The sequence below is a fragment of the Dipodomys merriami genome, unplaced genomic scaffold (assembly GCF_024711535.1).
Source record: "Dipodomys merriami isolate MVZ:Mamm:240054 unplaced genomic scaffold, mDipMer1.0.p SCAF_51, whole genome shotgun sequence".
Taxonomy (NCBI): domain Eukaryota; kingdom Metazoa; phylum Chordata; class Mammalia; order Rodentia; family Heteromyidae; genus Dipodomys; species Dipodomys merriami.
Window position 1 is genome coordinate 6,862,581 of NW_027206080.1, and position 13,612 is coordinate 6,876,192.

A 13,612-nucleotide genomic window follows, 5' to 3' on the forward strand; every position below is an offset into this window, starting at 1 on the left:
ACCCTGCTTAAGTAATTGGGATATTTTCAGTCAGATGTGATGGATCCATAGTGTAGCCAGTGCCATGAATCATTTGCTCTCATTTTTCTTGTTTGGTCTTCAGATAGCTGAAATGTGTGTGGACTACTCTCAAAAAACTTGGGGACTATTGTTTATTTTCATTTATATTATTTTTCTACTCATAGTGACTCTTGTTAGTTTCATGTTTTTCTTGACCATATGCTTCCTCTTCAAATTTGTTCATTAAGGAAATGCTTTCTTTTCATGGTGTGTAATTTCTCACTAACCAGGCTGTGTACAACCCATGGCTGTGTAGAACCCGTGTTAAAGTTTAACAATAATCCTGAAATATTAGAGTAATAAACTACTTCATCCTTGGTCTTTTTTAGCATATTTTAAAACTCTCAGTCCTGCTAGGTGCCAATGGCTTACATCTGTAATCATAGCTAGAACACAAGGCCCTGAGTTCAAGTCCCAATAATCTCAGTCTTTTTTTTGGGGGGGGGGGTCCGGTCATGGGGCCTGAACTCTTGGCCTGAGCACTGTCCCTCAGCTCTTCAGCTCAAGGCTAGCACTCTACCACTTGAGCCACAGCGCCACTTCCGGCTTTTTTTTTCCTGCTTATGTGGGGCTGAGGAATTGAACCCAGGGCCTCATGCATGCAAGGCAAGCACTCTACCACTGAGCCACCTTCCCAGCCCTAATCTCAGTCTCTTTCTCCTCTCTCTCTCTCTCTCTCTCTCTCTCTCTCACACACACACACACACACACACACACACACACACTCACACACACACACACACACACACACACTTCACACACACTTGTTAAAGTCCTCATTTTAAATGAGTTTTGTAAGTCACACTGTAATCTCCTAGAATCTGAGTAAAACTTACTAGGAACAAAGTTCCATCCCCAGACCTTGGTCAGGTGTTAAGAAATTATTCAATTTCCTGAATACCTTACCAGAAAAAGACCTCTTTGTAGTATTCAAGAAGAACACTATTACAGTGTCACCCATGAGGTAATTCACCCCTAGACCAGATTATTTTCTTGTGTGTATGCGTGCCATTCCTGGGTTTGAACTTAGGGCCTAAGTACTGTCTCTCACCGTTTTTGCCCAATGCTAGAGTTCTATCACTTGAACCACAGTTCTACTTCTAGACATTTTGGTAGTTAATTGGATATAAGGGTTTATAGACTTTCCTGCCCAGGATGGCTTTGATCTGTGATCCTCAGATATCAGCCTCCTGAGTAGCTAGGATTACAAGCATGAGCCACTGGCACCCACCTATCAAATAATTTTTAACACCTTTTTTACTTTCTATGACAAACAAAATTATCCTTCAATCAGAAAATTAAACAAGCAATAGTTTTAGAAGCACAAACAATAAAATATCCTTACTGAACTTGATATTTTTACTGATACTAGTACAAACAGTAAATATAATAGTATAGAAAGGAAAAGGGAAACAACTTAATTGACATTATTGCACTACTGAATTTTTGAGAAAGAGAAAACTATGTAGGTTTATTTGTTCAGTAAAAAATAATAAATTATGTTGTTTTTCAGCTATAACTCCTGAAAATCTATCCATGACTGAGAATACTGGTCTTTTCAATATTATCTGCAATAAGGCAGTATGCTCAATTTTGGCAATCTCTATTCAGTATTGACTGAAGAATAGTTTATGTTATTGGAATTTAAAGCCTCTTTTACATAAGTAAGTAAGAAAAGATTATAGTATAGCAGAGATTCTCTTAAATTTTATTTTACAACAAATTCCAGAATTTCCAATACAACTCATATTTTTTGTTTCTCTAAAATTGAGCCAGCAAGCTTTCAAATTTACTTCCAGAAACTTCCTTGTGTGTGTGTGTGTGTGTGTGTGTGTGAGAGAGAGAGAGAGAGAGAGAGAGAGAGAGAGAGAGAGAGAGAGAGAGAGAGAGAGAGTTGGTCATGGGACTTGAATTCAGGCCTTGAGGACTGTCCCTGAGCAGGTTTTGCTCAAGGTTAATGCTCCACTTCCAGCTTTTCAGTAGTTAATTGGAAAAAGAGTCTTAGGTACTTTCTGGCCCCGGTTGGCTTCAAACTACAATCCTCAGATCTCAGCCTCCTGAGTACCTAGGATTATAGGTGTAAACCATCATTGCCTGACTCAGAAACTTCCTTTATATTCCTAATACCTCCTCCAGAAAATTCACTGTAGATTCTTTTTTTATGTTTTTAGTTTGATAAGTATATTCAAAGGCTTTGGGTTTTGTGCATTTTTTTGTTGTTGTTATTTCATTTTAATTTTTGAGACAAAGGTCTCCCTGTGTATCCTGGGCTGCCTCAAATTCAATAAGAACCCAAACTGGTCTCCAATTTAGGATCCTCCTGTCTCAGCTTCCCAAGTGTTGGGCTTATAGTACATATGTACTACTATGCCTGGTTCCTAAGTGTTTCTTCTCTTCTATAATAATCAGGTAAATTATGGCAGAAAATATATGGCATTGGTATTACTTAATATTTCTTTAGAGGAAAATGGGTAGGTATTACATGTTGCTCTTCCAGTAGTGTATAGCCATTGTCATTTCTCCACAGTTTTCTTCAAAATTTCATTTTACTTTCTCTGATAAACATTACTTGCCTTTGTTTTAACTATTAATAATTAAAGGCCTTTATAATTCCATGCACTGACCTTTAAGGGCATAATTTCAGAGTACAGTGGTATGTATGGTACATTGTTAAAAACTGATTCCAGCTGTTTGTGTCTGATGAAGACCTCAATTAACCTCATCTCAAACCTCATTAAAAAAATTTTTTAAAAAACCCTGGAAGTTAGAAAATATAAGTAGCACAGAGCTGAATACAAACCTCCAGCCTGATCCTCTGAATTTCAAAGCTTAGGATTCACCTCTCAAAATGAGTTGCTGTGGTATGCCCAACTTCACAGAGAGCACACATCTGATCTATGAGGAAAGGGACTTTTCATTTGTTTCCTACACTCAGTAGTATTTTCCAGTGATGTTCTGAACTGACAAAGAGTGAATAAAATAGTTCCATAGTTCCAAAATCATTATACAAGAAGAAATATACTCAGTTGTTAAAAGTAAGCCTTGAATAAGTTTGGAGAATAATTTGCAGAAAGCTCTAATAAGAATCAAATTCCTTACAAATCAAAACAACTCTGAGTGTTCATCTCACTCCAATTAGAATAACCGTCATCCAGAATACAAATAACATCCAGAAGCCATGACTCACACCTACAATCCCCGCTACTCGGGAGGCTGAGATCTGTGGCTTGAGATTCAAGCCAGCCTGGGCAGGAAAGTCAATAGAACTCTTATCTCCAATTAAGCAGTCCCCCCCCAAAAAAAGCTGGAAGTGGATCTGTGATTCAAGTGGTAGAGCTCTAGACTTGAGCAAAAATAAATACGTACGTACATACATGCACACATATCTGTACATACATACATACATACATACATACATATATACAGTTCAGGGCCAGAACTTAGCCCTGAGTTCAAGCCCTAGAATCAGGACAGATGCTTGCAGGGATGTAGGACAAAAGGTACCTTATCACACTGTTTATGGGACTGCAGACAAGTTTGGAGATTTCTTTAAAAAAAACAAAACCTAAGTATAAAACTACCCTGTGAATCAGACTACCACTATTGGGCATTTATCTAAAAGATTATATGAGGATACAATAAAAACACTTGTACAACTATGTTCTGTATTTAATTAGCAGCTTTCCAGTCAGACTCCTTAAATCTCCTTCCTCCCAGCCTTTTTTTTTTTCTTAATCTGGTTCGACCTAAGTCAATCTCACTTTATACTGTTTCTATTTCAAAATATTAACAGCAAGTGTTCTCCTGACTCACAAGACACCAGTGACCTGCTTTATTTCCAGGCCCTGGAAAGCATGGCCTCACCCACTTCCCAGTATTACCCACAGTCCTTCAGCTTCTTTGTATTCAGGGTTACCCTCTCCATGCCCTGCCAACTCACCTTGCTCATTTCTGTTCCTGGCAGTTATGTGCCCTCTTCTCCCCTCTCTGCCTAGCCACGCCCCTGCACAACCTGTGTGACTCAGATTTCAATTGCTGTAGCAAAATACCTGAAATAATCAACAGTGTGTGTGTGTGTGTGTGTGTGTGTGTGTGTGTGTGTGTGTGTGTGTGTGTGTTTGCCTGTGTGCTGGTACGTACTGGGGCTTGAACTCAGGGCCTGAGCTTTGTGCCTTTTTCAATCAAGGCTGGCTCTCTACCAATTGAGTCACATCTCCACTCCCAGCTTTTTTTGCTGGTTACTTGGAGATAAGAGTCTCACACTTTTCTGTCCAGTCTGGCTTTGAACTCTTATCCTCAGATGTTAGCCTCCCAAGTAGCTAAGATTACAGGTGAGATCCACCAACACCCAGTAATAATCAACTTTTGAGGGAAAGCTAGCTTGGGCTCATGGTTTCAGAGGTCCCCAGCCATGACTGTATAGCCCTGTTGCTTTGAGCCTGTCGTGGGCCAGTACACTGTGGAAACAGAGGAAGTCTGCTTACTTCATGGTAGTCAGGAAGCAAAGAGAAAGAAAGGAAGGACTGGAGTCCCAATAGCACCTTGAAGGGCAAGTCCTCAGTAACCTGAGCTCCTTCTAGTAGGACCTAATTCCTAAGTTCTACCACCTCTCATTAGTATCAGAAGCTGAGGACAAAGCTTTTAACACAGAACTATTCAAACAAGCTGCACCCTGCAAAGGGAACTCTTCTGGTGCAATAACCTTGAGCACGCAACTTCATCGTCATCTCATTTCTTTAAAATGGAAGCAGAATTTGGGTGCCAGTGGTTCATGTCTATAACCCTAGCTATTCAGGAGGCTAAGATCTGAAGATCTTGGCTTGAAACCATCCTAGGCAGGAATGTCTATGAGTCTCTTATCCGCAATTAACCAGCAAAAAGTCAGAAGTGGAGGTGTGGCTCAAGAAGACATCAGCCTTGAGCAAAAAGCTCAGGGATAGCACCCAAGCCTTGAGTTCAAACCCCAGTTCTTTCACACACTCTCTGAAAGGCTGAGCTATGTCTCCCAGGTGCCCCTCCAAATCTACTCTACTGTTTTTTCTACTTAGCTCTGATCCTTGAGATGCTGACTTGTATGAAGTATCTTAATAGACTTCAATCCCTAGCAACAAACACACACACACACACACACACACACACACACACACACACACACACACACACACACACACACACACACACACACACACACACCAGTAGACATTCTCTGGCTTTGGTTTTGATTATTTACTTAAGATTTTTTGTGACATTTCCCTGAGTTGGCAATGTTCCATGACCAAATGCCATTCATTGTTCCCAGTTGCTCTCTAGCCTGAATCCCTACAGCCTGAAATCGCTCAAAACTCTGCTTTGGGCATCAAATAATTCTCCATGGATCCCTTACCTGACTATCTCCAGAAAGGGTAGCTTTGTGAATATTTTTTTCTGAAATTACCCTACTTTGAGTGTCCTATCTCTTTTCCACTGGTACTCTGTGTAAGATTCAATTCTATGTAGCACCTTTCATTCCCTGGACTCCAACGGCTGATGCTTCTATCTCTCCAGTGGTTCCCAGGCTTGAGTAGGCCCAGGAGGTTCTGGTTCTTTCCCTCACCCCTACATTTGGATGAAATACAAAACTGTAATCCTGGAAACTAGCTTTCCCAGTAACTGCCCTAAGGTGCCTGTTGACACAATCCAGAAGGGTAGAAGAGTTCAGCTCATGGGAAGCCTGTGCCCAGTGACAAAAAAAAAAAAAAAAGACAAAGGAGGGAGAGAAAGTCATTCCTCTCCCGTTTCCTCTTTAGTGCATGTGGGGGTGTTTCAAAACACTATGCTTTGCATGGCCTATCCAAAGATATTCTTTGTGCCCAAGCAGTCTTCTGAGCGTTTCCCTGGAGCTGTAAGCAGTTCAGTAATACAGCTCCTGCTTTTTATCTCTCCTCTTCAACCTAAATTCCTCTCCCCTACTATCTCATCATTTACTCCCACTTGGGAACGGTAACTCTAACAAAATTTTGCACTTCAATTCTGCTTCAATGCTGTTTTCTAGGAAGCCCAGAATAAAATCAAAAGATGGTAATGTTCAGACCCTTCTCAATTCCAAGTTGTTGTAGCCCTATTGTTTGACTTTATATTCTGCATATGCTCACCCAGAAGTCTACACCACACAAGTATGTCCTTAATCGTGTCCTATGACTTGGTTCCTATTTTAATGGGTCCTGGTCTTCTTAGCCATTGAAATGGTTAACTATTCAAAAATAAAGAACACATTCCACACAGTTTATGTCTATTAAAGAAGAAAGTATAGTCAATTAAAATGTTATAATTGGGGGGTGGGGGTGGGAAGATGTCTCAGTTGTAAAACGCTTGCTTTGCATGCATGAGGCCCTGGGTTCGATTCCTCAGCACCACATAAGCAAAAAGAAAAAAGCTGGAAGTGGCGCTGTGGCTCAAATGGTAGAGCGCTAGCCTTGAGCTGAAGAGCTGAGGAACAGCGCCCAGGCCCAGAGTTCAGGCCCCACAACTGGACCCAAAAGAAAAATTTTTTTTAAATGTTATAATTGAATAACTTCTTTTCTAGAAATTGGAATAATACAACCGTCATAGTATTTGGATTCTTAATTTCATAAGCTTTAATAGGAAATTGCTTACGCTCTTTCCCTCCAGTTATTTTATAGTGAAGAAGTAGAATTTATTGGGAAGGTCCTAGACTTTGTCTGGAGTCTGACGATGCACCTGCCTTTAAATCTCAAATCTGACATGCATCCCACTTCACTGGTCAAGCTCTCAAAGTTTCAGTTCCTTGTTTTGCTGGCATATAAAAAATGGCTGCTATTAATCAAGCACTCGATAAACAACCTGCTTCCCATGAGATTGTTCCCTTCTTGGTATCCCATAAGACAATGGTCCAAGCCACATTTTAAACACTTATAATTCAATAGTCTTGGTAAGTCTTGATTGCAGGACTGCTGACTGCTTCCCCCTCTCCTTTCAGAGCCTGAGTTACCAAGGCAAAGGATGAGGGAGACAACATTCCCAATGCATTCACCACCTGCATGGTCAGGGTTAATTTGGAAGGACTTTACTTTTGAACACTCTGCATCCTTTTGCAGAATCCACAATGCACTGAGATTCTATTCACCCTAAACAGCAATAGTACAACAGTCCACTATGGAGTGAAAAAAAGTATGTCATACAGAATCAGTTAATTGGATATGACTACATCTGTCCACAATGCCTCCCAGGATTCTCGGGAACACAGCTGGTTTAGCAACATCTTTGGTTGTTATTGGCTTCATTGAAAAGCCCTTGACTTGATTTTCTTGAAGCAAAAGCTGATGTTTTTTTCTCTTTGGATATCACATTGATTTTTGCCTCCAGGTGTAGAGGTTCTTTTTCCCTGCATCCTTTATGTCACAGAACATTCTCATCCAATTGGATCATACCTCATGATGTCAGCTTTAGACAGGATGTATTGCTTGTTATCTATCCAGAGAGATCCTAGCACTTCCCCACCCCCAAAATTAAACATAAGTACACACCACTGCCTTGCTTCTGCCCTAGGACTTTGCAGGCCTTAGACACTGAAAAGGAAATACTGAGCTGCAAATAGGAGCATGTTCTGCTGGCAAAGCCTGAAGTCAAGGGCATAGTTCATGTGAGCGTATAAATATGACCTCAAGCATTGCTATTAGATTCTTTTGTCCTAGGAAATTGGTCAATGGCTAGATATAAATTAAAAGGTCATCTTGTTGTTCCCTTCTGTTTCCAGAAGAAGAATGAAAGATACAAGGAAAGTTAAGTTACAACCTTCTACCTCATGGCAGAAGTGGTTGAAAAAAGGCCAAAGCAGGGCTCATGTTAAGCTCTTCATAAACTATCTGTAATCTTTGGGAAATATGAGGTAAGGAATAAGACATAAATGTATGTGTGAATTGTATTTCTACTATTATTTCCAAAGAAAGATGGTATAGCCAGGCGCCAGTGGCTCATGCCTGTAAGCCTAGCTTCTCAGGAGGCTGAGATCTGAGGATTGCTTTTTGAAGCCAGCCAGGGCAAGAAAGTCTATGAGCCTCTTATCTTCAATAAATGACTCAGAAAAAGCCAGAACTGGTACTGTGGCTCAATTGATAGAGTACTAGCCTTAAGCACAAAGAGGCGCGGAGACAGTGCCCAAGTCCTGAATTTAAGCCCCAGGACTGGGGAAAAAAAAGTGGTATACAATTGCCTATTTGTATGTTCATAGTCTAACTTTGACTATGACAATTGCTTCTGGGAAGCAATGCTGGAGAGCTGGGGAGAGATTGTGAGAAGAGTAAGGGAGAAGCCAATGTCAAGCAGCATGCTAAATCTTTACTCTTGCTTACTGGCCAGACCAAATAAGGAACTTTGATTTTCAAGAAGAAAATCTGCGTTTTTTAATTCTCTATCTTCTTAGCTTTTCTAAATAACTTAATTAAGGTAAAGCAATTGCTATGTCCTTCCTTACTTACCCTGGCAAAGTCTCACACATAAGTACACACAGAGGTTGTAAGAGGCTTCCTATGTCCTATGTCCAGAAAAGACATCTAGGAAGATGTGTGTGTGTGTGTGTGTGTGTGTGTGTGTGTGTGTGCATGTGTGTGTGTGTGGTGTGTAGATTATGCCATGTCCTTTTCATACAAGCCTAAATGTTCACAGGACACTGTTGCTATCCTAAAACCTCTCTCCAACTGCCATCAGTTCTATGGGCTTATGAAAAGCAAAACGAAATCCACTCCTATCTCCAAGCCCTCAGTACTTTCCATTACCCCTTCTTTTGTGGGAAATATTCTTCTTATTATCTCCCTTGATGACTTGGAAAAAATATTCACTGGGCTAAAGAGTCAAGTAGATTTGTGTTTATTGGGACCTCTAGGGAGACACATCACAATAAAATGCTCTCTGAAATTTTACATTCTATGGATAAGGGGAAGCTGGAATATAAAAAGCTTCCCAGAACATCTGGCATTAGTTAATTAAAGAAAATCATAACAGTACTCAGCACTCACAGAACAATTCCAGGTGTCTTCTAAATCTTAGTGTTAGTCCTAAAATATAATTTACATCCTAGGTCAACTCATGACAACACTTGAGTCAACATTAGATCAACACCTCTTAATGGAGCTATGAAGAAAGGATGCTCTGAGCTGGTTAGGCATTGAATTGTGTCTCTAGTTAATTCTGGCCACGAGAATTAGCAAGATCTCATTAATTTAGAAAATAAGATCCTTTCATTAATGAGTTAATTTAATTAATTTTAAATTACTGCCTTCTAGGAAGTCAGGGAGCCCAACCTGCTTTAACACCTCTGGTTCCTTCATCTGTGGTGAAGCAGTTATCTCTGAATGGGTTAAGTACTCAATCCCTGAGGATGATAATTAAGAGTTCTTATCAGCAAAACGATTCTCATGCTGAGGTCTAACTGGTCAGCTTGGGAAAGGCAGCTGCTGCTGCTGGGATGGAGACCATTTTTTTATTGTCAGTTCTGCTCATCTGCTAAGATTATCCTAATTATTATACTAATTATACAGATCATTGCAAATAAGGGAAATCATGGGACCCATGGTTCTTTGGGTCTGGCTTACTTCCCTTAATGTGATTTTTTCCAAGTTTTTCCATTTCCTTACAAATGGGGCGGAGTCATCCTTTCTTTTTCTTTTTTTTTTATTTTTAATATAGTTTTATTGATGGGGAATTTATAAAAAATGTATCCATTCTTAATTAAACAATTCAATGATTTAGGGAGAATTTATAGAGAACAATCATAACTACAAGCCAGATTTGACTTTCTAGACATTTCATATTGGCAAAACCATAACAATAATCCCATAAATATAATCCCATAAATATTTGTTAAGATGATTAATGGTAATTTGAAAGCATGTTCCTAATAGTATGTAATGTACCTTTATATACTCATAACATGTTCTGTTTTCCTTCCACTCATTTGTAGTTTTTGAAACGGATTTATTTAACTTGTTTCAGCACAAATTAACTGTGTGACCTCAGTGGAGTCATCCTTTCTGATGGAAGCATAGAATTCCATTGTGTGTATGTAGATAGATGATAGATAGATAGATAGATAGATAGATACAGAGATACAGAGATACAGAGATACAGAGATACAGAGATACAGAGATATCACATTTTCTCGATCCATTCACCTACTGAGGGGCATCTGGGTTGGTTCCATATCTTAGCTATGGTAAATAATGCTGCAATAAACATAGTTGTGCTGGTAGCTTTAGTATGGACTTTTTTGTGATCATTTGGGTAAATGCCCAGAAGTGGGATTGCTGGGTTATAAGGGAGCTCTATGTGTAGTCTTTTGAGGAATCTCCATACTGCTTTCCAAAGTGGTTGAACAAGTTTACACTCTCATCGACAGTGCAGTAGGGTTCCCTTTTGGCCACATCCCATCCAGCATCTGTTGTTATTAAATTTATTGATTATAGCCATTCTAACTGGGGTGAGGTGAAATCTCAATGTTGTTTTGATTTGCATTTCTTTTTTGGTTAGAGAGGTTGAGTATTTCTTCATGCGTCTATTGGCCATTCTTATTTCCTCTTCAGAGAAGTTTCTCTTTAAGTCTTTAGCCCACTTATTAATGGGGTGGTTGTTTCTTTGAGTATTTCTTGTTGGAGGACTTAATTTTTTGAGTTCTAAGTATATTTTAGATACGAGACCCTTGTCTGTTGTATGGCTAGTGAAGATCTTCTCCCAGTCTGTGGGCTTTCTATTGATCTTGCTAGCTATGTCCTTTGCCATGCAGAAGCTCTGGCCTTTGACCCTCAGAGTGGGAACCCGATTTTTTCTCTTCCTCATATGCTGATCTGCACACCTTTCCCTTCTCGAGGGAGTTGGGCACAGATCAATACAAACATGTTCAAGATAGACTATGAGCGAAGGATTGTCCCCCACCCTATTGTCCCAATCCCATACAGACTCCAGGCAAAATCCCAGGTATATGTGAACTCCCTTGAAGTGAAGGCAGGACAATCCATCCAAGCCCAGCTATAAACATCCCACTGTGGGCCCAACTGATAGGTCCCCACCTTCCTTGACCTAGTGGCTTTTTCATTAACCTCTGCCTCCTTGCTCAGACCTCCTCTAAAAACCCAGCTCTTGTTCTAGCTCCCTGTCACAACCTCCAAACCCGTGGGAAGTGCTGTGCCCCTCGCTCTTACTCAATGAACAGTCTTCACCTGTTGATGATCGAGTCTGGCCTATTCCTTTTCCCTTCTCCTCCATTCTCCTAACAATGAGTTGTTCTTCTCTCTAGTGCAAAGTGAGCTTTATGAACGTATTGTTAATGCCCATTCATGCTACTGTAATGGCCATTTTCTTTTTTTTTAATTTATTTAATTTTTTTGTGAACATACTGTACAGAGGGGTTACAATTACATGGACAGGATAATGCGTACATTTCTTATCAAGCATGTAATGGCCATTTTCTTATACACATTTCTCGACACATTCAGAAAGCTCCATCCTCTAGGATTGGAGGTGTGGCTCAGTAGTAGAGCACTTTCCTAGCAAGCTCAAGGCCCTGAGCTCTGTTCTGAAGACTGCAAAAGCAAATAAGTTAAATTACATCAAAAGTGAAGTGAAATGAATGAAACACAATAAACACCAGCTCTCAGGTAATGCTTGAACAGAAAGCCTTTTTGGAAACAGATGGAGATACAACTTATAACCAAGTACCTTCTAACAACTGTACAACATGCTTCTTTTCTGCTGGGATTGAAGAAAAGAGTCCAGAACCTTCTCCTCCTGTGTCCCTGTAGGGCCCAGCATAGTTGGTTGTTGTTATGGTGGTGGTGGTGGTTGTTTCCTAGAGTGGTCCCACAGCTTTCACTGTCCATTAGCCATTTCAGTCTCCTGCTGGGCATATTGGCCTTGCCATGGAACCTGGCATCAAGCAATAGTCATTCATAATCATATTAAGCCATACGAAAAAATCCCTTGAGGTCTCCAGTTAACACTGCCTTTCATATTGAGTTGCCTACAGAGAGGCACTAGCTATCAATGAAATATCAAACTCCTCTGACTTTCAGACAGGAAGACAGTAACCTGGGAAGAAATCCAGAATCTCTTTTAAGCCCCACTGGCGTGGGACCCACTCCGCAAATATTCCCTGATCTTTCCACAAGAGGTCCTCCATTTTTCTAAAGAATGGTTTTTCTCTGTTCCAAATGAGATTTGTTAACTAGAACTCAGTTCTTACCAGCTCTTATAGTCCAGTGATATGAGGGCTGTGGGGGCGGGAGGGGGGGTGGAGGGGAAAGAGATTCAGTGGAAGCTCAAGGTACATAAGGCATTTGCTAATCTACAGATGGGAACCCCCTTGGCAAAGCTGGGTGACTTCCCATTAGGTCTAGCAAATTCTGAACAGTCTTCGTCTTCTGCTTCTGGTAATTTCACAGACCTTGAGGCCAACACAGAGGAAAAGATCAGAAGTAAAGGCTCTAGATTGACTATGTGACCTCCAGCAAGCACATTCAACTATAAATCTATCAATGAGTTGAGCTGTGACAGGCTGCAAGGCTTGAGGTTGAAAGGCCTCATCTACCTTCCACAGTGCTCTCCTATGCCACCGTACAACCAGAAGCGTGGGCCTGGAACTGAAACACCAAGGTGAATAGAAGTTGGTTTCAGGACTGGACTGTCCTAGGTCCTTTTAACTCACATAGGGCTATTGCCCATCTGCTCAGGAAGAAATGCAAATGGATTTGCTCAGAACTCTTTGGGGCCTTCTTAAGTCTTACTGGTGACCCATCTCAGGCTGAAAACCATAGCCTCCAAGGTGAATAGTTTGCAGGTCCTTGATGCATGGGTCTCAGCTGTGAACTTCCCCTCATAACTCTTCTCATGACCACTTCCTCAGTCACCACAACCGCAGCAGACCCACTCTTAGAGAACACCCCAGATCTCCCCACCAGAGCTCCAGTATATCTGAAAATAATTTTTCTCCTCTCCAAATGGACCTTGTGAAATGGAACTTAAATTCTGATCATTTGCCTACGTATTACATAAAAATTATTAAGTGTTGTACATCTTTACCCAGGTTTTTTCAAGCTCTATCTGGGGGTGAGATAAGCCACAGGGCCTGTGAGCACACACAGAGGGAGAAGCTTCATAATATAGCATAATATAGCACCTCCATAATATAGCACCTCAGCCCTAGGAACTGAACCCCACAGGGTCCTCTGCACTGGATGTCTCTCACTAGGAGCAGGACAGTCTAAAGAAGAGCCTGAATTCTTGAGTCATCAAGGCTTAGGTTCTCCATCTCTTTACCTGCTTTGTGACTTTAAGCATAAACTTATCTATGCTTCTGTTTCCCTCTGTTAAAAAAAACAATGCATATCACATGTATGTGTTGTGTAGATATGCCGTAGTTTGGATATGAAATGTCCCCCAATGAGGTTTCTCCGTCTGGGGCACTATTGGGAGATGGTAGAACACTTAGGAAGAGGGGTCTAATAAGAGAGTTTCCTGACCATCAGGAGGTGAACAGCTTTTCCTGTGATGCACTCCTAAATGATGG